The sequence below is a fragment of the Abrus precatorius genome, unplaced genomic scaffold (genome assembly GCF_003935025.1).
Source record: "Abrus precatorius isolate BTA unplaced genomic scaffold, Abrus_2018 Scaffold5, whole genome shotgun sequence".
NCBI lineage: Eukaryota > Viridiplantae > Streptophyta > Magnoliopsida > Fabales > Fabaceae > Abrus > Abrus precatorius.
The window spans coordinates 23,008,672-23,034,330 of NW_020874395.1; the positions used below are offsets into that span (position 1 = coordinate 23,008,672).

General features: G+C 38.1%; 5 non-coding genes and 5 pseudogenes across 5 annotated transcripts; all 10 read left to right on the forward strand.

Moving 5' to 3' along the window:
* The first annotated feature begins 4,290 nt into the window (after positions 1–4,290).
* Positions 4,291–4,409, forward strand: LOC113868269. The gene has a single exon (XR_003505289.1). It is a non-coding gene; the product is annotated as a 5S ribosomal RNA (ribosomal RNA).
* Positions 4,410–4,612: 203 nt separating this feature from the next.
* Positions 4,613–4,730, forward strand: LOC113868224 (annotated as a pseudogene).
* A 223-nt stretch (positions 4,731–4,953) lies between these two features.
* LOC113868280 lies at positions 4,954–5,072 on the forward strand. The gene has a single exon (XR_003505301.1). It is a non-coding gene; the product is annotated as a 5S ribosomal RNA (ribosomal RNA).
* Positions 5,073–5,282: 210 nt separating this feature from the next.
* LOC113868195 lies at positions 5,283–5,401 on the forward strand. The gene has a single exon (XR_003505222.1). It is a non-coding gene; the product is annotated as a 5S ribosomal RNA (ribosomal RNA).
* A 203-nt stretch (positions 5,402–5,604) lies between these two features.
* Positions 5,605–5,723, forward strand: LOC113868201 (annotated as a pseudogene).
* A 565-nt stretch (positions 5,724–6,288) lies between these two features.
* Positions 6,289–6,407, forward strand: LOC113868291. The gene has a single exon (XR_003505312.1). It is a non-coding gene; the product is annotated as a 5S ribosomal RNA (ribosomal RNA).
* A 278-nt stretch (positions 6,408–6,685) lies between these two features.
* Positions 6,686–6,804, forward strand: LOC113868302. Its single transcript, XR_003505323.1, has one exon. It is a non-coding gene; the product is annotated as a 5S ribosomal RNA (ribosomal RNA).
* Positions 6,805–7,024: 220 nt separating this feature from the next.
* LOC113868212 lies at positions 7,025–7,143 on the forward strand (annotated as a pseudogene).
* Positions 7,144–7,665: 522 nt separating this feature from the next.
* Positions 7,666–7,795, forward strand: LOC113868247 (annotated as a pseudogene).
* Positions 7,796–8,323: 528 nt separating this feature from the next.
* LOC113868235 lies at positions 8,324–8,441 on the forward strand (annotated as a pseudogene).
* The last annotated feature ends 17,218 nt before the right edge of the window (positions 8,442–25,659 follow it).

Sequence of the window (25,659 nt, forward strand, 5' to 3'; positions counted from 1 at the left end):
AACAACCTAGGCTGCGTGCACACGGTTTGGATATCACAAATCCCCAAAATCGGCACAAAATACCAAAGCTATGATTTTGGACAGCAATTGCATGAAATTTGGTTGGCCGAGAAAAATACGACATGACTAGGTTGTCACTTGGACGAGACTTTTGATGTGGTGCTAAGTTCGAGAGAATGTGATTGGTTAGAATAATTATGATGTTGGTAATTTGGAAGACATGAAAAGAAAGTTCCGAAATGACTTTTGCGGGTAAATAGGGAGACAAAATCCCGTGCATGGAATTCTAGTGGTCAATACTAGATTTCGGAATATTCGGGCAATCACGATGTTTGTAAAATGGGGGACAAGGTTTGTTTGCATGAAAATCTAGTGGCCGATACTAGATTTGGAAATCTCCGGGTAATGATTGCTAGATCTCACGGAATTTTATGCAATGATTTTGACGGCTAAGAAATCATTACTAAATCTTTGGAATGATTAGGAAATCTCACATTTTTCGAGATGGATACTTATGATTTGACAATTATTCAAATAAGATAGAATTTAACTTTTCGGATAAATCTCTCGGGGATATTTTAGACAATATTGCTGAACAATATCAGGGAATTCTTGGACGATATTGGAACCAAGTATTTTGCATGCAGTCACCCTAAAATGCCGAACTCAGAAATAAATCAATATTCTAAAAATTAAAATTCAGCATTTATCTAATTATTCCAACACTAGCAAGCCGGAACCAGCTAATAATTAAAATCTAATAACTACTAGCTAATTTACGGAAATTGGGGCGTTACAATTATGCTTGTCGTTGCTTGAGGACAAGCAATGTCTTAAGTTTGGGGTGGTGGACAGCATACATGTTCATAATACATGTAAAAAAAAAATTGATTGTCAAAGTCCATGACATCACAAAAATATGAATGAATGAATGAAAAAGGATAAAAGAAAGAAAGAAAAATATAGCAAGGCATTTGAGTTGAAAAAGGATTTCCACATAAGGCAAATTAAAATAAAACAAAAAAAAAAGAAAAACAAAATGTGGTGAAAGAATGCTTGAACCTCTTAAGCTACATCATTTAAGGCATTCCACTCTAGTTGTTGTACTAAATCACTCAAAAGAACTCCCTCCTCTTGAGTACCCACTTGATCTTGTGACCCTTCTTGATTAAATTTGAGCCTATCCTAACCCCATTTATGACCAACAAAGCCCTCATGATAGGTGGTTCATTGTGTCTAGGCAAAGAAGATTGAGAATATGGGCAAGCCTATGGTAGGGTGAGGCAAAATGCATGGATTGAGGGAAAACACTTAGCCTAAATTGTTATTGAGCGATGAGTGAAACACCACCTTGTGAGATGGATAGTTGCTTTGCATTATGTGAGTCACATGAAACCTTGCTTGATTCTTTTGTTTCAATTTAGTGAGACTTTGCATGGAATATTTGACATGAATATGATTCCTCTGTTGAATGAGTCTATGGTTGTGAAGATGTTGGAAGTGCTAATTAAAGCATGAAGTTGAAATGAAAATTTCTAAAAAAAAAATTTGGATAAATCCAACCCTCTTCATTTAATTTGTTTGAATTTTGATTTGCTTGAGGACAAGCAAAAGTTTAAGTTTGGGGTTGTGATGAATCCACTTTTTATTATATTTTTACTTGCCTTTTTGGTGTTCCTTGATAGAAAAAATAGACTTAGATAGTGCAAATAATCAAATTACAAAATCAATTGAATCCTAATTTGAATTCTAACAACAAAAAAGTTAATCACGATCGCAACACACAAATCTAAAGTTAGAGGAAAAAAAGAACAAACTCAGAGCAATTCAACCCAGAACTTAGTCCTTCTCAATTATTTCTCATGTTTTTGGTATCAAATTTTAATTACTTCACCATTATTCATTATCGATTACTCATTCTTAGTTAAGGTCATTAAGTCTATTAATCTATTTATGGGCAAGTGTACTCGTCAAAAAGTAGTAAAAAAGATTCTCAAATTGAGTTTCCAAAATATTGTCCCAATTACTGAGAATACCTTGGTTTAATTGTTTGAAGTTAAATAGTGCGTAAAGAAATTTGAAAGACTTAAACAAGGAAAACATAGTTAAAAGAATAGAGAATAGTGTAACTTTTGATGAGAGCTAACTGAAATGAACCTTGGGCATATGATTTCACCTTTACACCTCTTTATGTTAACTTTTAGTTTAATTCTAATCTTCAATTTCTCTATAATTGTCAATTACTCATACTAAATTTATTAACAACTAATGGTCATGTGATGTTAACATTCTTTTTTGTAAGCTATATCACGTCCAATGACCATGCAAGGCAAAAAGAAAGGAAAAACATAAAGAACCTATGAGTTTGTTAATTTAATAATTGTTGAAAGAGAAAAACTAAGCTTGGTTCACTTAATTTTTTGTCTCATTTTTTCTTATAAATCCATTAACTACATGTGGTACAATGACGTAATATATTTTATGTTTACATTTATAGTTTTATTTTTATTTATAAACACTTTTCATATGCTTTAATTTTAGAGTTTATACCATTTCTTAAGTTATTGAAATAAATTGGACTTGTTATAAATAAATGCTTTAATTTTGTATTTTCGATTATTCTAACCTCTGACTACTCTTTTGGCCATAACTTTTTCTGTAGATATCATTTTTGACCGATTCTAGTTGCATTGGATTCTACACATTCAGGGCTTTAAAATTCATATATGAATCACTAGGTTTGGAGTTGTTTTCAACTTTCTATGATTTTTTGAAGTTGAGACAAATTTGCTGAAGCTTGTTCAAATAAGGTTATGAATTAGTGTGCAATTTAATATTTTGAGTTTTGAGATTTGTCTCCTAATAAGAATCCTTATTATTTTTTCTTTTCTCAATTTCTCTCATCTTCCTCTCATTCTTGCGTAGGTTAAGTATTTCAATGGAAAGCTAAACCTCTCATTCATTCTGCGGAATCCAAATGGTGTAAATCCAATTTGAATTTTGGATTAATTTAATGAGACTGTCGTAATAAATCAAAATATGAAGAAATAAAATGTAGTACTAGGTTAAGTCAACCTAGGTCGTGCTCCTAGAAGTCATTGATTGATTAACTCAATATCATACACATGGTGTGTATAATGTTCAGAAAACAAGGGGGTTTGATTGTGATTTTAAAATCTTTAATCATTCAAAGTAAAAATCTGCAATTAGAAAAGTGAATTAACAAAATATATCAATCTCTAGTTCATTCACAGTTGGTTCAAGCATTAGTTAATCAAAAATTAAATCCTAATTCCCTCACAGATTTGAGTTAATTAGAACAAGCATCAATTAACTCTTGATTCCACATGCAAGATTAAGCAACTTAATGAACCTTAATCTCTGATTCTTAGAATTAAGCAAACCTAGAATCTAATTCAAAATTAACCAAACTAAATCATAAATCTTTTGTTAAGAATAGAACATGAATTGAATTAAGATTGGGGATTGGAATCATGAAGAATATCTTCTGATCTTCTCATTCTTCTCTTTCTTTCTCTCTTCCAATTGTAATGTTGTTTCTAACAAAAGCTATGGATCCAAATTTGATATTGTAACTTGATTTGGTATCTAAACCATGAGTTTTTGGTTGGATTGAGCAATTAATTATGTTCTTAATGTAATTGTTAGATTAATTATTCAATTGAATTGAACTTAGAGGAACTTTCATCAATAGAAGTTAAGTTAGTTTCTTATATCTAAATTAATTGTCAAGGTTTTTGATATCATAGGGATAAATGTTTATAATCTTGTAATCCTATAATTTCTAACACATAATGCGATGTTTAATTGAATTACACCTAAGGAATTAGGGTAGTTCAGTTGAACATTAGGATCATTAAGTCAAGGAATTGATCTTTGGTCAAATTAGTGAAATTGATTATCAACTAATTTGATCTTTGGTCAAATTCGTAGTCCTATTTTATTGCACTTTTGAACTTCTCTACATTTTATGATTTTACTTACACCTGTTTAAAACCTCTTAAACATTCATTTAGTTCAAATGTTTATTGATTTGTGAAATGATAATTGAAAGAATTAATCCCTAAGGATGATACTTGGGACTCAATTGAATTCTGAATTTCTTTAATAACTTGCTATAACTACACTAGTACACTTGCTAGTTAGTGCTCTCTGAGCTAGTGACATGTTTGCACACTCTTGCGATGATAGCGGTAAATTTGGTTTGTCCCGATTGGGGCCAGCTTCAGCCTCGGCATTCATATAGGAGTTGATCGCAGTTAACATGATAGGTGCGATCATAGCAGCACTAATGCACCGGATCCCATCAAAACTCTGTAGTTAAGCGTGCTTGGGCGAGAGTAGTACTAGAATGGGTGACCTTCTGGGAAGTCCTCGTGTTGCACCTCTTTTTTATTTTTCACCAATTTTATTTTCTGGCATCGCCGTCGTTCCTCGACTCGACGATCTTGCCCCAAAATTATGTGGTTTGGCCGGTGAATTTTTTTTTTTGTTATCGGTTTTGAGATGATAGCGGTAAATTTGGTTTGTCCCGATTGGGGCCACCTTCAGCCTCGACATTCATATAGGAGTTGATCACAGTTAACATGATAGGTGCGGTCATACCAGCACTAATGCACCGATCCCATCAGAACTTCGCAGTTGAGCGTACGTCGGCGAGAGTAGTACTAGGATGGGTGACCTCCTAGGAAGTCCTCGTGTTGCACTTCCTTTTTATTTTTCACCATTATTTTATTTTATTTTCTGACATCGCCGTCGTTCCTTGACCTCCATCTCGACTCGACGATCCTGTCCCAAAATTATGTGGTTTGGCCGGTGAATTTTTATTTTTTTTTACCTGTTTTACGATGATAGCGGTAAATTTGGTTTGTCCCGATTGGGGCCAGCTTCACCCTCGGCATTCATATAGGAGTTAATCGCAGCTAACATGACAGGTGCGATCATACCAGCACTAATGCACTGGATCTCATCAGAACTCCGCAGTGAAACGCGCTTGGGCGAGAGTAGTACTAGGATGGGTGACCTCTTGGGAAGTCCTCATGTTGCACCTTTTTTTTATTTTTCACCATTATTTTATTTTATTTTCTCGCATTGCCGTCGTTCCTTGACTCGATGATCCTGTCCCAAAATTATATGGTTTGGCTGGTGAAATTTTTGTTTTGTTACCTGTTTTGCGATGATAGCAGGAAATTTGGTTTGTCCCGATTGGGGCCAGCTTCAGCCTCGGCATTCATATAGGAGTTGATCGCAGTTAACATGACAGGTGTGATCATACCAGCACTAATGCACCGGATCCCATCAGAACTCAGCAGTGAAGCGTGCTTGGGCGAGAGTAGTACTAGGATGGGTGACCTTCTCAGAAGTCCTCGTGTTGCACCTCTTTTTGTATTTTTCACCAATTTTATTTTCTGGCATCGCCGTCGTTCCTCGACTCGACGATCTTGTCCCAAAATTATGTGGTTTGGTCGGTGAATTTTTTCTTTGTTACCTGTTTTGCCATGATAGCGATAAATTTGGTTTGTCCCAATTGGGGGCAGCTTTAGCCTCGTCATTCATATAGGAGTTGATCGCAGTTAACATGACAGGTGCGATCATACCAGCACTAATGCACTAGATACCATCAAAACTTCACAGTCAAGCGTGCTTGGGTGAGACTAGTACTATGATGGGTGACCTCTTGGGAAGTCCTTGTGTTGCACCACTTTTTTATTTTTCACCATTATTTTATTTTATTTTCTGGTATTCCCGTCGTTCTTCGACCTCCACCTTGACTTGACGATCTTGTCCCAAAATTATGTTGTTTGGACCGGTGAACTTTTCTTTCGTTACCTGTTTTACGATGATAGCAATAAATTTGGTTTGTCCCGATTGGGGCTGGCTTCATCCTCGGCATTGATATAGGAGTTGATTGTAGTTAACATGACAGGTGCGATCGTACCAGCACCAATGCACCAGATCACATCAGAATTACACAGTTCAGCGTGCTGGGGCGATAGTAGTACTAGGATTTGTGACTTCCTCGGAAGTCCTCTTGTTACACCTCTTTTTTATTTTTCACCATTATTTTATTTTATTTTTTGGCATCGCCTTCGTTCTTCGACCTCCACCCCGACTCAACGATCTTGTCCCAAAATTATGTGGTTTAGGCTGGTGATTTTTTTTTTTTTGTTACCTGTTTTGCGATGATAGCGGTAAATTTGGTTTGTCCCGATTGGGGCCAGCTTCAGCCTTGGCATTCTTATAAGAGTTGATCGCAGTTATCGTGACAGGTGCGATCATACCAACACTAATGTACCGGATCCCATCAGAACTCCGCAGTTAAGCGTGCTTGGGCGAGAGTAGTACTAGGATTTATGACCTCTTGGGAAGTCCTTGTGTTGCACTTCTTCTTTTTTTTCACCATTATTTGATTTGACCTCCTGAGAAGTCCTCGTGTTGCACCTCTTTTTTATTTTTCACCATTATTTGATTGTCTTTTCTAGCATCGTCGTCATTCTTCGACCTCCACCTCGACTCGACGATCTTGTCCCAAAATTATGTGGTTTGGACCAGTGAATTTCTTTTGTGACTTCTTTTGCGATGATAGCGGTAAATTTGGTTTATCACGATTGGGGCCTACTTCAGCCTCGGCATTCATATAGGAGTTGATCGCAGTTAACGTGACAGATGCGATCATACCAGCGCTAATGCACCGGATCCCATCAGAACTCTGCAAATAAGCGTGATTGGGCGAGAGTAGTATTAGGATGGGTGACCTCCTGGGAAGTCCTCGTGTTACACCTCTTTTTTTTTTCACCATTATTTTGTTTTATTTTCTGGCATCCCCGTCGTTCTTTGACCTCCACCTCGGCTCGACGATCTTCTCCTAGGATTATGTGGTTTGGGCCGGTGAATTTTTTTTTTGTTACTTATTTTGCGATGATAATGGTAAATTAGGTTTGTCCCGATTGGGGCCAGCTTCAGCCTCGGCATTCATATAGGAGTTGATCGCAGTTAACATGACAGGTGCGATCATACCAGCGCTAATGCACCGGATCCCATCAAAACTCCGCAGATAAGCGTGATTGGGCGAGAGTAGTACTAGGATGGGTGATCTTCTAGGAAGTCATCGTGTTGCTCCTCTTTTTTATTTTTCACTATTATTTTATTTTATTTTCTGGCATCCCCGTCAATCTTCGACCTCCACCTCGACTCTACGATCTTGTACCAAAATTATGTGGTTTAGGCTGGTGAATTTTTTGTTTGTTACCTGTTTTGCGATGATAGCGGTAAATTTGGTTTGTCCCGATTGGGGCCAGCTTCAGCCTCAACATTCATATAGGAGTTGCTCCGCAGTTAAGCGTGCTTGGGTGAGAGTAGCACTAGGATAGGTCACTGCGTGGTTGGGTGAGAGTAGTACTAGGATGGGCGACCTCCTGGGAAGTCCTCGTGTTGCACCTCTTTTTTATTTTTCACCATTATTTTATTTTATTTTCTGGTAGCCCCGTCGTTCTTCGATCTCCACCTCGACTCGATGATCTTGTCCCAAAATTATGTGGTTTGGATCAGTGATTTTTTTTTGTTACCTGTTTTGCGATGATAGCGGTAAATTTGGTTTGTCTCAGCCTCGACATTCATATAGAAGTTGATCGCAGTTAGGATGACAGGTGCAATCATATTAGCACTAATGCAGCGGATCCCACTAGAACTCTGCAGTTAAGCTTGCTTGGGCGAGAATAGTGCGATAATAGTACTAGGATGGATGACCTCCTGGGAAGTCCTTGTGTTGCACCTCTTTTATATTTTTCACCATTATATTATTTTTTTTCTGGCATCCCCGTCGTTTTTCGACCTCCACCTCGACTCGACGATGTTGTCCCAAAATTATGTGGTTTGGACCGGTGAAATTTTTTTTTGTTACCTCTTTTCCGATGATAGCGATAAATTTGGTGTGTTTGGATTGGGGCTAGCTTCAGCCTCGGTATTTATAGAGGAGTTGATCGCAGTTAACAACACAGGTGCGATAATACCAGAACTAATGCACCAGATCCCATCAAAACTCCGCAGTGGGTGAACTCTTGGAAGTCCTCGTGTTGCACCTCTTTTTTATCTTTCACCATTGTTATATTTTATTTTCTGGCATCCCCGTCGTTATTCGATCTTTACCTTGACCCGACGATGTTGTGCCAAAATTATGTGGTTTGGACCGGTGAATTTTTTTTTGTTACCTGTTTTGCGATGATAGCGGTAAATTTGGTTTGTCCCGGTTGGAGATAGCTTCAGTCTTGACATTCATATAGGAGTTGATCGCAGTTAACATTATAGGTGTGATCATACCACCACTAATACACTGGATCCCATCAGAACTCCGCAGTTAAGCGCGCTTGGGCAAGAGTATTACTAGGATGGGTGACCTCCTGGGAAGTGATGGGTCATATGTTGTTTCCACATTTATAATCTTTGTGCATCCTTTACATGTCTTTTCATTCTCTTATTTCTTCCGTTTGGTGTGTTTTTGTATTTTGCACTTTAATTAGGAATTTCTTGTAAATACTTAAACTTTTGTTCATGTTTTCTATTCTGACCTATTGTTACTAATTGGGCCATAACTTTTTTTGTAGATATCGCTTTTGGGTGATTTTTTTTGTATTGGATTCCTTACTTCTGGGGCTTCAATTTGGACATTTGGATCATGCTGTTTTTAGTTCAGAGCTATTTTCTATAATTTTTAGAAGTTTAGGTTTTTAGTTTGACTTTTTGTATTGATTTTGTTTTGTCTTTCTTTTTCCAGTTTTGTTGAATTTATTTTCGGCCCAGCCTTGGCCTATTTATCTTATTCTTTTAGGACTAGTATTTATAGAGGTCAGGGGCTGATTTGGAAGCACTTTTAGTTCATTTTTCATTTTTCCAGTTTTGTAGAACTTTCCTGCTTCCGATAAACTCTCATTTTTTTACCGATTCGTCTTCTTCTCTTGCACCTTTTCTCTTCGAATTCGTGTTCCTATGCATTTACAATTGAAAGGCTTTAAATTTCTGCAATTTTAAGATGCTTTTCTTCTACAATTCTCACTCAATTATGTTGCCAAAGTCTGGATTGTATCTGTTCAATACGTTGGTGATTGCTCCGAGTTTGTTTTCTGACCTTACATATTTGCGATTACATAAAGGATGATTCGATTGAATTGTGCCTCTTGTTCTTAATCGCATAACAAACAATTGATTAATTGATTGTTGTGCAGAAGAGATTTAAATGAATTTGGTTTAATCATTTACGTTTGTGTTTTGTGCGTTTTGGATCTTTGAATGTGTTTAATCATTCTCAGTTTAGTTTACTTGCGATTTGATTACTTGCATTTTAATTCCCTGTGATTTAATTCAATTCTCTGCATTTTAATTCCCTGCAATTAATTACAAAACCTCCAAACATACAACCTTTTCTGCATAATTGATATTGAAACAATGTGCATTTGTATTCTTGTGAGAGATGACCTAGGTTACTCCCTGAACTGCATGTTTTTATAAGGAATCTAGTTACTTTTGATACCAGTGCGACATGGATATCACTCCACATTAGGTGTCGCGATGCTTCCAAGGGTACCTCTAGCAGTAGGTGTCATGTAATCTTGAATTGATCTTCTTCCCTCTGCCATTCTTTGCACTCTCACTTCTTTTCTTTGTCTACGAACTGTTCTTTCAATCTCCGGATCAAATAAACAAGCTGTTGAACACTTAGAACGAGTGAACATACATTAAAAGAAATTGTGAAATAAAAAAAAAATTAAAATAAAATAAAAAACAAAATTATAAAATATAAAAGAAAAATTTAACAATAAACAAAACAAAATTAAAATAAAATAAAACACAAATTGCTTAAATCAATTAAATTTGAGATTTTCTTAATATTGAAAAAGCAATCCCCGGCAACGGTGCCAAAAACTTGTTCGGAGGACAAGTGTACCCATCAAGAAGTAATAAAGGGTTCTTAAATTAAGTTTCCGAAATATAGTCCCACAAGGATTGTTTTCTAATTACTAAGAATTTCCTAATTCAATTGTTTAAGCTTCAAAGATATGAGATTAATTAAAACAATAATTTATAAAATTAATTATAAACTAAGAGCAAGGAATACAATGAACGTCTTGGTTAAACTTATCGGAGAAGAACCTAGGGCATATGGGTTTTCTTATTCAATCCATTATGTTATTCTTCTGTTTAACTCTAAATTTGATTTCCTTGTGATTACCAATCATTCATACGAATACTATTAATATCCAATGGTCATGCAATATTAATATTCTTTTCTCTAAATTAACATCCTCAATGGTCATGCAAGACATCAATTTAAGAAAACTTAAGGAACCTATGAACTTGTTAATTTAATAACAATTAGAAGAGAAAGATTGGTTTGGTCCACCTAATCCTTTATCGCGTTTTACCCTATAGATCTATTAATTAACTGAGGTACGATCGCTTGACGATATAATTAATTAAGATTAAGTAAAAAGCACAATAGGATAAAATCTAATCACAAAGCGAAAATCAAATTTAGATTCAAATATCAAAATTTTATAAATTCATGAACAATAATTCTCATAGCCCTAGCTATGGACTTAGTTACTCATGCTAAAGAAAAGAACTAAAACAATCATAAACAAAGCCATAATCAAAAGAAATAGCAAACTAGAGTGTGAAATGTGTTCCCGGTCTTCAAGTACGATCGCTTGAAGCTCTAAGTTTTGCCAAGCATGTGCCAAGGATCCCGTGCAAAAGATATGAGATCAGATGTATTCTAGAGTCAAAGCCAAGATGTCAAAACGGTTCCTTCTACGATGCTTGAGATCTCCATTTTAATAGGGTTTGAAAATCCTAAAGATTTTTCATAATTGGGCTTCTCGCAGATGAGCGTGGCCGTGCAATTTATTGAGCACGACTGTGCATGGTCTCGAAGCACCCCCCGTGCTTGTTGGAAGGGTCTGGGTGATGAAACGATATTTAGCTACTCGTCATGCAAAAGATTGTCGTTAATCCTCATCAAATATGCAAAGAAATGAATGCAGTACTAGGGTGTTATCCTAGGTCGTCTCCAAGGAATTTTTGGTTGAGAACATACATCGAACAAGTGTGAACATGTATTTTAAAGCAAGTAAATTGGGGGGAGGTTTGTCAATTTCTGGATTTTAAACAAGAACGAAATGTAAATTAATGAAATTCAATCAATTAAAATGAGTAATCCCTAGTCAAGCAATGAGTTCTATCATTATTCTTCCAAATGATTCAATAATCCCCTTTCTTTCCCTTAAATTAAGTTAATCTAACAAGCGAAGACTAACTTTAACATCCCAATTAAAATTAAGCATCTTAATGGGCTCCAATTTCTATCTCTAAGATTAAGCAACCTCAAGGATTAACCAAAATTAAGCAATTTTGAATTAGAATTTTGTTAGGTAAATTAGGGTTCATTAAGCAATGTTCCCTTCATGCAAATTCCATTTCATTCAGAGATTGGGGTTAATAAATTCAAGGAAAGAAAGATTTGTATTGCAATTAATCCCAAGAATTCAAGATTCATGTGCATTAACTAGGAATTACAAGGAAGTTCAGCCCTCCATATGGATGGGCTTCACAAATGAGAGAAAGAAATGCAAGAACGTAAACATCATTAATGTAAACTTAACAAAAATCAAAGGAGAAATTGGAAATTAAAACCTATAGAGGACCCTTGGCTGTCACCCAAGACTCCAATGTCGTAAGAAAATATCCCAATTTGGCAAAGAGAAATTGTGTAAAGTGTCAAAAGTCCCGTACCCTAATTCCTAAAATCTATTTATAGTGGATGACATGTCACCAAAGTGTCCACTTTTGCCTTTGAAAGTGTCCACTTTGGGCCTTGAAAGTGTCCACGCGCAGAATGCAAGGAATGCCGCTTCTCTGGAGTTGCTACTATTTGTGCTGAAAGTAGCTACTTTGGATGGGCGTAGCTACTATGAGAGCCCATAGTAACCACGCGCAGGAGGGCTTCAAAATCAGCGTCCAGGAGCTTCTGAAGTTGCCACTTTTGGTCTTCAAAGTAACTACTTTGGATGCGCGTAGCTACTATGAGAGCCCATAGTAACCACGCGCATCATGCTTCAAAATTGGCGTCCCTGGAGCTTCTGGAGTTGCCACTTTTGGGCTTGAAAGTGGCTACTTTGGAACCTTTAATGCCCATGCTTGCTGTAGTTGCCACTTTTACTCCTCAAAGTAGCTACTTTGGGGGCAACTTTCATCTAAGGACCAAGATTTCTCAAATTTAACTTGGGCATTCTGCAAAATCATCAAGATCATTAAAATTGCAATCTATATCTATGTAATTAAATGCAAATTAACCAAAAATTAATAAACCTATGATATTTATTCAAAATGTGATTTCTATATTATTTTCACTATCTAAGTCCATTTTTTCTATCAAGAAGCATAAAAAAGGCAAGTAAAAATATAATAAAAAGTGGATTCATCACAACCCCAAACTTAAACTTTTGCTTGTCCTCAAGCAAATCAAAATTCAAACAATTCAAATGAAGAGGGTTGAATTTGTCCAAAGAAAATTTTAGAAAATTTCATTTCAACTTCATGCTTTAATTAGCAATTCCAACATCTTCACAACCATAGACTCATTCAACAGAGGAATCATATTCATGTCAAATATTCTATGCAAAGTCCCACTAAATTGAAACAAAAGAATCAAGCAAGGTTTCATGTGACTCTTATAATGCAAAGAAACTATCCATCTCACAAGGTGGTGTTTCACTCATCACTCAACAACATTTCAGGCTAAGTATTTTCCCTCAATCCATGCATTTAGCCTCACCCTACCATAGGCTTGCCCATATTCTCGATCTGCTTTGCCTAGATACAACGAACCACCTATCATGAGGGCTTTGTTGGTCACAAATGGGGTTAGGATAGGCTCAAAGTTTAACCAAGGAGGGTGACAAGATCCAGTGGGTACTCAAGAGGAGGGAGTTCTTTTGAGTGCAACAACTAGAGTGGAATGCCTTAAATGATGTAGCTTAAGAGGTTAAAGCATTCTTTCACCACATTAATTTTTATTTTTATTTTTATTTTTATTTTTTATGTGGAGATCCTTTTTCAACTCAAATGCCTTGCTATATTTTTCTTTCTTTCTTTTCTCCTTTTTCATTCATTCATATTTTTGTGATATTAAGGACTTTGACAATCATTTTTTTTTTTTGACATGTATTATGAACATGTATGCTGTCCACCACCCCAAACTTAAGACATTGCTTGTCCTCAAGCAACTACAAGCATAATCAACACTCCAAACTTAGTTTCTTGCACTCAATCTTGAGGCAACTCAAAAGAAATACCTCTATTAAGGAAAGGGAAGTAAATTTGTTGACTAAGTTTGGAAAAAGCAAGAAGTGGGGAACAGGGAAGTGAAGTGCAAGGGTGGGGGGAAGGGTATGTGCAAAGAAGGCCTCAATCATCTAGATGGAAAATTGCACAATGCATATTGAATTAAGAAACAAGGCAAGTTCTAGAGGATGAATGCAACAATACATGTAATATGCACACAGAAAAAGAAGTAAGAGGCCCAATTCACTACCATGGTAACAGTGATAATAACTTGCAAAATGAGAGCACAATTCACCTGGCAAGAAAATATGTTCAAAATGTTAGGAACGAAAATATGTACAAAAATGAGAATGAGTATGGGATGGATGGGAAATGCAATCAAAGCATAAAAGCAAAATTATAAAACAGGGGAGTAAATTAAAAGGAAACTAGAAGAAATGAAATAAGGAAAATATTTTTGTATTTTATCTAGTACGGTGCAAAAAAAGTAAGCTACATAAATGCAAAATAGAGACAAAGAGTTCACCCCCCTTTTATAGATTATGTATTCAAAGTTCAGGGTAAAATGATGCTCCTCTTGATGGAACTGAGGGCATCTCTGCACAATGACAACAAGAGTTCAGAAAAAGAACGAAAAGGGAGGTAACATAACTGTTTGAAGGAGAGTAACATAAAGCAGGAACGGAAAGACAATAAAAGGACACAAGTGTTTCCTAATTACTTGGAAAAATAAAAGAAAATAAGTACAAGCAGAGAAATAAAAGAAAACACAAAAAGTGGACTAAATGGCATCTTCATCAGAGGTGGATGAGGTGGCGCCTTCATCTTCTTCTACTTCTTCTGCTTCCTTTGAGGAACTGGAGTTGCGGACATCTCTGGGAGCATTGGGATTGAATGGGGGCAAGTCATTCTGAACAGCAGCTTGGAGGAAAGGGGCAGGGAAACGGTGGGCCTGATATATCTGGTCTGAAGTCATCCCCATCTTCTTGCCAATGTTTAGCATCATGGTCTCCATGAGGAGGAGCATGCTGGTTTGACCAGAGTGGATGGCAGACTGCCTCTGTGCTATTTGCTGCAGCTGCTCCTTGATTATTGCAGGGGTTTCCTTCTTGTATTCGGGTGGCAAGGTGAGACCGGGGTCTGAAGACTTCTTTGGCTTAAATAGGTCCTTTACCAAGGCAGTGGAAATGGGAGGAAGTGCTCTAATTCTCTGCTGGTAGTCTCCAAAATCAACACCTGCATCCTGGCACAACATAGTGATTAGAGAAGGAAAAGCTAAAGAATCTCTGCTCCTTTTAAGGACTTCCAGCATGGCTCTGCTGATGACCTCCCCAACATGGATGGGCATGCCAGTGAGAATAGCATAGAGGAGTTCTGCCCTCTTTACTGCAATGGTGGAGGTGTGGATGACTGGCATGAATGAGCTGACAACAAAGATACTCCACACCTTGGCAGGAGGGAGAAGGTGTTTAGTGGTCAGATTCTTGGGCTGCATTTTACAATCAAATTCCCAATTTTCTCCTTCAATGCAGATTGCTTGAAGTATAGGCTGGTAATCCTTTTCCTTTTGTTTGGAGAATGCAGTGAAATCCAATTGGTCAGGTTGCTTCTGCAGAGGAGGGATGTTTAAAACCCTCTGGATGGTGGCTGGAGTGAAACTAACTTGCTTACCCCTGACCATGGTGTGCCTGGGGGGGTAAATATCATCTTCCAGGTGCAGGGTATTAGCATAGAACTCCTGGGTGATGTCCTTCCACCCATTGTCTGCACAAGAAGTGAAAAGTCCCCAGCCACGTCTGTCTATCTCCTCCTGAAACTGTGGAAATGTCCCCTGCTGGATTTCAAAATTCCTGTCCTGGACGATCTGGCGCCTCAGGATGTTCTCTTTGAAATATTGTTCATGCTCTGGGGACCTAAACCTTGGGTCATGAGTAGGAGGGGGTTGTGATGAAGAGGCTTCAGCTGTCCTACTCCTCTTGGTTCTAGGTGTGTTCCTTCGAGGATTGCCCGACATTATCTGCAGAGAAGAGAGAATATGTGAATGAATAGTGCAGGGGCTGCAAAATAATTTGATATCATCTTAAGTGATTTGTGTGCAATAGGGTGTGTAGTGCTACATATGACCCAGAGGGCAATGAATTTCAATCAGAGCCTACAAACATAGAGCTCAAATGGTATAGACAAGAGCAATTAAGCACAAAGAATGGTGTGACATACGTACACTATGTATAGCAATCCAATGGATAGTAGAATATGACTATTAAAGCTTTGAAACTCAAGGATCATAATGCAGCAATTAGTGAAATTAAAGTCACGAAAAGCATGTTCAACACCCAGAAAGAGCAACAATTATGGTTAATTTTGTAATATGCATGAGAATCAAGTGCAGCAAAAGTAAAATGGCATGGGATTGAAAAGCAAAACAGCAAAATGGAGGGGTCAAAACTAAATGGAAATAGGCACGAACCAAATTTAGGCATTAACACACATGAACAAGAAGTTTAAAAGCATTATTGGCATGTTTAGAGCATAAAAATGAGGGAGGGGAGCATAACAAAAAAAACAATTGAGAGTCATGGCAAAGAGGAAGTGGGCGTGGCCACTATTGGGGCCAAAAGTGGGAACGCTCACTTGAATGAGATTAATACGCCCCTTTTGGGTGTAGTTTAGTGACCTCTCCCTCTCTAATTCAAGTAAGAATGCTCAATTATACAAGAATTACACCTCAATTTCAAGAAAAAACAAGTAAAATTGAAAAGCCCCAAATTGGGGAATCTATGAACCCTAACCATAAATGGAGAGAAATTGAGAGAATTACCTTGTTTGAAGCCTTGGGTGTGGTGAGGGAAGGTGCGTTTTGGGTTTAGGAGTGAGTGGGTGTGAGTGGGTGTGAGTGGGTGTGAGTGAAAATGGTGCGTGTTGGGTGGTAGGCGGTGTGAATGCGTCGTGAATGGAAGGAGTGTGTGTGAAATAGTGAGCGTGTTCACTTTGAAGGGAATTAGTGCCTACTATGGGTTGGGCCAAAGGGGAATAGTGCAAATGGTGTACGTGCCTACTCTAAACAAGTAACGTGGGGCACCTAAAAAGCTAAAATTTGGTTCCAAATTGCGCGTAGCCACTTTCATCCAAGAAAGTGACAACTACAGTGGGGGTGTGAGGCATGCCATTTGCGCGTGGCTACTTTGAAGCTCCAAAGTGGGAACTCCAGAGAGGCATCTTTTGTGGAGATTTGCGCGTGGCTACTTTGGTTCTCCAAAGTGGGAACTCCAGAGAGGCATCTTTTGTGGAGATTTGCGCGTGGCTACTTTGGTTCTCCAAAGTGGGAACTCCAGAGAAGCTTCTTTGCAAAGAGAATTGCGCATGGTTACTTTGAAAGCCCATAGTAACCACGCGCATCATGATTGAGCTCCTGGGCGCCAAAGTGGTCACTCCCACTCTTAAAAGTGGGAACTACAGAGAAGAAGTTGCTTACCTTGAGCCAAAGTAGCCACTATAGCCTACGAGAGTGGCCACTTTCATGAAGGATGAATTGCATCTAGCAAGAATGAGTGCCCAAAGTGGTGCTGCTGCTAGAATTCCTACAAAATTGTGCATCCAAAAAGAATTATTTACACAAAATTGAAGCATATCAGAAATTTCTTAGCTCATTACACCTCAAATGAAGACAAAAATGTAATTGAAAGAATGCAAAGAAGAAATAATGAAAAGACAAAATTGCTTATCCACTTGTGAGTTGCCTCTCACAGAGCGCTTCTTTAACGTCATTAGCTTGACGTGTGAAGTGATTTACTCATGGCAAGGGTCTTGTTTGGAGGGAATGATGGGGGAGTACACATCCACCTCTTCAGTCTCCTCCACAGGAACTGAGTTCTCTAAAAAATGCTTCAGGCGATGTCCATTCACTGTGAAACATTTGGTAGTGGATTCACTCTTGATTTCCACTGCACCATTAGGGAACACTTGTGTGACTATAAATGGACCAATCCACCTTGAGCGAAGCTTTCCAGGCATGAATTTAAGGCGGGAGTTGAACAAGAGCACCTTTTGACCAACATAAAATTCTTTCCTGGCTATCAATTTGTCATGGTATCTCTTGGTTCTCTCCTTATAAATTCTAGAATTTTCATATGCCTCTAAACGTAACTCTTCCAACTCTTGTAATTAAAGCTTTCTTTGCTCTCCAGCTGAGTCATAGTGCATATTACAAGCCTTCACTGCCCAGTATGCCTTGTGCTCTATCTCCACTGGTAAATGGCAAGCCTTGCCAAAGATTATTCTGTAAGGAGACATGCCCAAGGGTGCTTTGAATGCAGTCCTGTGTGCCCACAAGGCATCATCTAGCCTGCGGCTCCAATCTTTTCTGTGGGGCTGTACAACTCTTTCAAGTATTTTCTTTATTTCTCTGTTGGAAAGTTCTGCTTGGCCATTCGTTTGCGGGTGGTAGGCTGTGGAAACTTTGTGCAGAACTCCATATTTTCTCAGCAGGACTTCCATTGTCTTGTTGCAAAAATGACTCCCTTGGTCACTAATGATGGCACGTGGGATGCCAAACCTGCAAAATAGGTTGGAGCGAACAAATTCTGCAACAACTCTAGCATCATTAGTCTTGGTAGCTTTAGCTTCTACCCATTTTGAAACATAGTCAACAGCAAGTAAAATGTATAAGAAACCAAAGGAAGAGGGAAAGGGACCCATGAAGTCAATACCCCAGACATCAAAGATGTCACAATATAGGATAGGTTGCTGAGGCATTTCCTGTCTCCTGGTGATCATTCCTCCTGACCTCTGGCAACTCTCACAGACAGAATATGTTCGCCAAGAGTCCTTGAAAATGGAGGGCCAGTATAATCCTGAGTCCAATACCTTTCTTGCTGTTCTTTGAGGTCCAAGGTGTCCTCCCACAACCGAATTGTGGCAAAACTGCAGTATGGATGGGATTTCCTCATCAGGGACGCATCTTCTGATCACTTGATCATTACAGAACTTCCATAAGTAAGGGTCGTCCCACACATAATGTTTGGCATCGCTCTTAATTTTGTCCCTTTGAAATTTTGATGCATTTATAGGGAAAATTCCTGAAACCAAAAAAATTAACCAAATCAGCATACCAAGGTACATGTGATGTGCACAACTCTAAGAGTTGTTCATCAGGAAAATCATCCTTGAGAGGAATGAGTTCAGGGACTCCCTCTATTCTGCTTAAATGGTCTGCCACCAAGTTTTGTGCTCCACTTCTGTCTTTAATCTCCAAGTCAAATTCTTGAAGTAAGAGCATCCACCTTATCAGCCTGGGTTTAGAATCTGTCTTTTTTAGCAAAAACTTCGAAGCAGAATGATCAGTGAACACCACAACTTTTGATCCTAACAGATATGATCTGAATTTATCTAATGCAAACACTATGGCCAACAATTCCTTTTCAGTTGTGGTGTAATTGGATTGTGCAGTGTCTAAGGTCCTAGAAGCATAATAAATGACATGAGGGACCTTACCAACCCGCTGTGCAAGGACAGCTCCCACTGCATAATTTGAGGCATCACACATCAGCTCAAAGGGTATTGACCAATCTGGAGGTTGGATAATTGGTGTGGTGGTTAAGGCTTTTTTAAGGAAGTTGAAAGCCTCCTTGCAGTCCTCATCAAAGTCGAATTCAACATCTTTTTGCAGCAGCTTTGAAAGAGGAATTGCAATCTTGGAAAAATTTTGAATAAACCTCCTGTAAAATCCTGCCAATCTTTCAAGCATTTGATCAATGAAAGGTAGTGGAAAGTGGTCCTTCCTTGTGGCCTGGTTTAGCCGCCGGTAGTCTATGCAGACTCTCCAGCTGTTCTGGACTCTGGTAGGTATCATTTCATTCTTCTCATTCCTGACCACTGTAAGTCCAGATTTCTTTGGGACCACTTGCACAGGGCTAACCCAAGTGCTATCAGAGATTGGGTAAATGATCCCAGCTTGAAGCAACTTGGTGACCTCCTTCTTCACCACATCTAGGATGATGGGATTCACCCTCCTTTGAGGTTGTCTCACCGGTTTAGCATCTTCTTCCAACAAAATTCTATGCATGCACATGGAGGGACTAATTCCTGGTATATCAGCAAGTGTCCACCTAATGGCTCTTTTGTGCTTTTTGATCACTTCTAGCAACTTCTCCTCTTGATCACTATCAAGCTTGGTGGAGATGATAACTGGGAGCTTTTCATTTGGTTCCAAATAGACATATTTCAAATGCTCCGGTAGAGGCTTTAACTCTAATGTGGGAGGTTGCTCTATAGATGGAAGTGATTTAGCCTTTTCATTTGACAAAATTTCTGCAACATTCAAATCAAAGGGGTTAGATTCAACTGTATTTGCTACATCCAATACTTCACATTCTACCCCTATGGAATCATCAATTTCATCAACATTAAAAATTTCAGAGCTTTCATTCAAATAATCAGAATTTTCAGCATAAGTATCATACAAAGAATTTTCATATGATTCACAAACAAAAGCATCTACACAATGGGAAAAGTTAAGAAAAGAGTTTCTCAAAATTTCGGTCCAGCTCTCATCCACCAATGCATCAAATACATCAATATGGAAGACAGAATGTTCTTCAATCGGATGTTTCATGGCATCCAATATGTTGAAGCGCACAATGTTATCCCCAAATTCCATGGTGAGTGAACCGGCATGTACATCAATCTTCGTTCTTGCAGTCTTCAAGAACGGTCTTCCCAAAATGATAGGTGCAGAATTTTTGAGTGACTCTTCTTCTTGCATGTCAAGGATGTAGAAGTCAGCTGGAAATATGAGGTCATTCACCTTCACCAACACATCTTCAACAAGTCCAGCTGGGTGTGTTGTGCTTCTATTGGCCAACTGAATCACTACACCTGTGGGCTGCAAGGGACCAAGAGATAGAGAAGAAAAAATAGACAATGGCATAACATTAATGGATGCTCCTAGATCTAGCATTGCATTGTCTATCCTATTATTACCAATGATGCATGGAATAGTAAATGTTCCTGGGTCTTTACACTTCTTAGGCATTGTGGTTCTTTGTTTCTCAAAAAGTGCAGAAACATTCCTACCCATGTTGATTCTTTCATTACCCTTCAGACGCCTTCTATGTGTACATAAATCTTTCAAGAACTTGGCGTACTTGGGTATTTGTTTAATTGCCTCCAGCAAGGGTATGTTTACCTCAACTTTTCTGAAAGTGTCCAAGATTTCTTTGTCACTCTCCTCAGCTTTCTTACTTGGTTTGGCAATCATAACCCTTTGAGGGAAAGGTGGTGGAATTGCCCTTTCAGCTTCTTCTACCACTTCTTGAGTGGTGGGTGCATTTTCTTCCTCCCTTTCATCAACCAAGGGGCTTGGGATCTCCTTCTCCCTAGGCATTTCAGGTTCTTGCATTACCTTCCCAGACCGCAGAGTAATTGCACTGACATTCTTTGGGTTTGTGACTGTCTGTGCTGGGAGGTTGCCAGAACCTTGGGACTGAATTTGATTTATAGAGGAAGCCAACTGTCCCATCTGGTTCTCAATTGTTCTGATACTGGCCTCTGTTCGCTGTTGAAAATTAATGTTGCTCATGGCCATTTGCTTCACAAGCTCCTCTAATGATGGCTCATTCTTCTGACAAGAAGAGGCTTGGGATGAGGATGCTTGCTGCTGTTGGTGAGGTTGTTGCCCATGTTGTTGATCATTCCATTGGCGTGGCTGATGTGGCCTACCTTGACCAGCTTGGTAATTGTTGCTTTGCTGATTTTGCTGGTTAGAATTTCCTCCCCACCTCAAGTTTGGATGATTTCTCCAGCCCGGGTTATACCGGTTTGAAGAAAGATCCTAGTTTGGTTGTTGCTGTTGCTGCTGAAAAGGAAATTTGTTAGTGTAAATATTTGCAGCATAGGCCTGGGGGTTACCTTCAGGAGTATCTGACTCCTGCAATGTGGGGCAGCTGTCTGTATAATGATCTGCAGCTGAGCATATTCCACAAAGTGTAGCTGGAATTGGTGGTGGAGGTGTTGAAGAGACAGCACTCTTTTGCATTGCAGCTAATTGCTTTACCATGGAGGCTAGCTCATCAATCTTGTGCTCCAATTTGTTTGGTTCTGTAGCTTGAACTTCATGCACACCTCTAGTAACACAAGAATTCTGTCTAGTTGCAAATTGCTAGGAGTTGGCAGCCATGTTTTCTATCAAGTTCCTGGCTGCCACAGGGGTCTTATCTACCAAAGCTCCTCCACTCGCTGTATCGATCATACTCCTATCCATTGGGTGTAATCCCTCATAGAAGTACTGGATCAGCAATTGATCGCTAATTTGGTGGTGGGGGCAGCTTGCACATAGTCTTTTAAACCTCTCCCAGTATTCATAGAGAGTTTCTCTTTCTAGCTGCCTAATTCCACAAATCTCCTTTCTTATGGATGCAGCTCGGGAGGCCGGAAAGAACTTCTCTAGAAAGAGTCTTTTGAGGTTGTCCCAACTTGTTATTGATCCCGGTGGAAGGTAGTACAACCAGTCCTTTGCAGTGTCCATTAATGAGAAAGGGAAGGCCTTCAATTTGACATGCTCCTCTGGGACACCTTGAGGCCGCATGGTGGAGCACACAATATGAAACTCCTTCAAGTGTTTGTGAGGGTCTTCACCTGCAAAACCATGGAATTTAGGTAGAAGGTGAATTAATCCAGTTTTTAAAACAAAAGGGGCGTCCACATCTGGATATTGGATGCACAATGTTTGGTATGTGACATCCGGTGCAGCTAGCTCCTTAAGAGTTCTCTCATCACCTGCCATTGCTCCACAACTAGAGTTAAGTGAAAATGGAGAAGAGTAAATAGAATTTGGTGTCACAGATTGCAAAGATGCAGTAGGTGATGATAATGATTCAGAGTGTTCAGAGTGATCCCTATGTGTCCTAAGGTTCCTATAAAAAGTCCTATCAATCTCCTGGTCTAATGGATACAAATCTCCAGGGTTTGATCGGGTCATGCACTAGATATCAACTAACTAAATTGAAAGCAAATTGAGTAAATGAAATAACAAGAACAATTTAAAATTTCTCTGCAGAATTCTGCAGAATTATGCAGCAAAAAGTGCAGAAAAAACAGAGAAATATGCAGCAAAATGAGTGCAGAAAATTGAAAGTGAGTAATTGAAAAATTGCGGCACTAGAATGAAGGGAATGATGCAGAAAATCATGCAATGATAATGCAGAAACAGACTATAAAATTCGTATGACTATCAACACAATACAAGAACTCAAAATGAAACAAACGTACTAACATGCAAAACACAAAAACAGAGTACCAAGCATGTTCAACATAAGTTTAGCACCAAAAACTCCCCGGCAACGGCGCCAATTTGATGAAACGATATTTAGCTACTCGTCATGCAAAAGATTGTCGTTAATCCTCATCAAATATGCAAAGAAATGAATGCAGTACTAGGGTGTTATCCTAGGTCGTCTCCAAGGAATTTTTGGTTGAGAACATACATCGAACAAGTGTGAACATGTATTTTAAAGCAAGTAAATTGGGGGGAGGTTTGTCAATTTCTGGATTTTAAACAAGAACGAAATGTAAATTAATGAAATTCAATCAATTAAAATGAGTAATCCCTAGTCAAGCAATGAGTTCTATCATTATTCTTCCAAATGATTCAATAATCCCCTTTCTTTCCCTTAAATTAAGTTAATCTAACAAGCGAAGACTAACTTTAACATCCCAATTAAAATTAAGCATCTTAATGGGCTCCAATTTCTATCCCTAAGATTAAGCAACCTCAAAGATTAACCAAAATTAAGCAATTTTGAATTAGAATTTCTTTAGGTAAATTAGGGTTCATTAAGCAATGTTCCCTTCATGCAAATTCCATTTCATTCAGAGATTGGGGTTAATAAATTCAAGGAAAGAAAGATTTGTATTGCAATTAATCCCAAGAATTCAAGATTCATGTGCATTAACTAGGAATTACAAGGAAGTTCAGCCCTCCATATGGATGGGCTTCACAAATGAGAGAAAGAAATGCAAGAACGTAAACATCATTAATGTAAACTTAACAAAAATCAAAGGAGAAATTGGAAATTAAAACCTATAGAGGACCCTTGGCTGTCACCCAAGACTCCAATGTCGTAAGAAAATATCCCAATTTGGCAAAGAGAAATTGTGTAAAGTGTCAAAAGTCCCGTACCCTAATTCCTAAAATCTATTTATAGTGGATGACATGTCACCAAAGTGTCCACTTTTGCCTTTGAAAGTGTCCACTTTGGGCCTTGAAAGTGTCCACGCGCAGAATGCAAGGAATGCCGCTTCTCTGGAGTTGCTACTATTTGTGCTGAAAGTAGCTACTTTGGATGGGCGTAGCTACTATGAGAGCCCATAGTAACCACGCGCAGGAGGGCTTCAAAATCAGCGTCCAGGAGCTTCTGAAGTTGCCACTTTTGGTCTTCAAAGTAACTACTTTGGATGCGCGTAGCTACTATGAGAGCCCATAGTAACCACGCGCATCATGCTTCAAAATTGGCGTCCCTGGAGCTTCTGGAGTTGCCACTTTTGGGCTTGAAAGTGGCTACTTTGGAACCTTTAATGCCCATGCTTGCTGTAGTTGCCACTTTTACTCCTCAAAGTAGCTACTTTGGGGGCAACTTTCATCTAAGGACCAAGATTTCTCAAATTTAACTTGGGCATTCTGCAAAATCATCAAGATCATTAAAATTGCAATCTATATCTATGTAATTAAATGCAAATTAACCAAAAATTAATAAACCTATGATATTTATTCAAAATGTGATTTCTATATTATTTTCACTATCTAAGTCCATTTTTTCTATCAAGAAGCATAAAAAAGGCAAGTAAAAATATAATAAAAAGTGGATTCATCACTGGGCGTGCTAGCTGCTGCGAAGATCTAATCTTCTATCAATTTGGGCCCAAAATCCACTTGCAGCCTCTTTATACCAAACTACACAATTAATATATAAATTAATGTAAAACTCAAATAAAATAAAAGTCAAATATGAATATATGGGCTGTAAAAGAGGGCCTAATTATAGACTTATCAGGCACAGTGGTGGATTTTTCTGCTGAGAATATCAACAAAGTTTTGAAGATTGTTGTTGAAAAGGAGGAAGGACAACAAGATTTTTCTGATTTTTGAAGATATATGGATAAGGATTACACTTAAATCCTTCACAAGATTGGCAGACCTGAAATTATAGGGAAATGAGTGCAAGAGATAAAGCTAGAAACATCTCTAAACCAAAGAATATTCTAACCCAGAACCTGTTACCCTTTGCAAAAGTATGGAGTATTTTCACACTTAGTTCATTCATGCCGGTGATACATAGCTCCACCATTGCTGTCAAGAGAGTTAAGCTCATTTTTGCCATTGTTACTGATTAATTAATGGAAATTCTATTGTTTTGTGCAGAATATGTCACTATCACACATCACCTAAGCACATGGATTTTGACACTTGCACAAGCTGCCATGAAAGGGGTGAATTCTGTATCTCTTGTTCATGAGTTTAGCTTCACATGCACTGAAAAATTTCAAGAAAAACATAAAAATATTAGTTTAGACATTGTGTTGCATTTTGTGAATAAACTACATTTAATTGAACATTCTGTGAATTTTGAATCCTTTTTAAGTTGTTTTTCCCATTTTCAAAATGAGGTAGTCTTGCCACTTTGTGCATATAGTTCTGAAAAAAGTGGATTGTGAGCTTGAATGATTGATATGTTCACTTTAAATTCCTTAGTGAGACTTGAGCCTCATGCATAGCATTTGTTGATGTGTGAAATTAATCTCATTTTGTTGCACCTCTAGAACTTGCATGGCTTCTTGATTGAATATGTAATTTGTAGATCTCATATGTATGATGGAGGCCTTCTTTGATCATGCTTAGTTAGCTTAAATGAACCTCCTTTATGTTAAGAATCCTAGTTCACCCCTTTTTGAGCCTTTAACCTTTTCTTTGGTAAAACTCCACTATAAGCCTTACTGAAAAACCATGAGACCTATCCAAATTAGAAAGAGACAATTTGAGTTTAATCAAAGATTATTTTTAAAACTAAGTTTGGGGTGAAGAGCAGTAGCATAATCTGAGTTATTTGAAAGAAAAATGAAAAACAAAGTGTTAAAAAGAAGAAATAAAAAGTGTGAAAAAAAGAAAAGAATTGAAAAAGAATTTTGTACATGAATGATGCATGGATAGTACTTTAAATGTTGCACAAAAAATTCTGAAATTCTGTGAAAATTTGAATAAATGAGAAAAAGAATGCAATCTCAATCTAAGTTATGATTTTCATCTACTTGAAT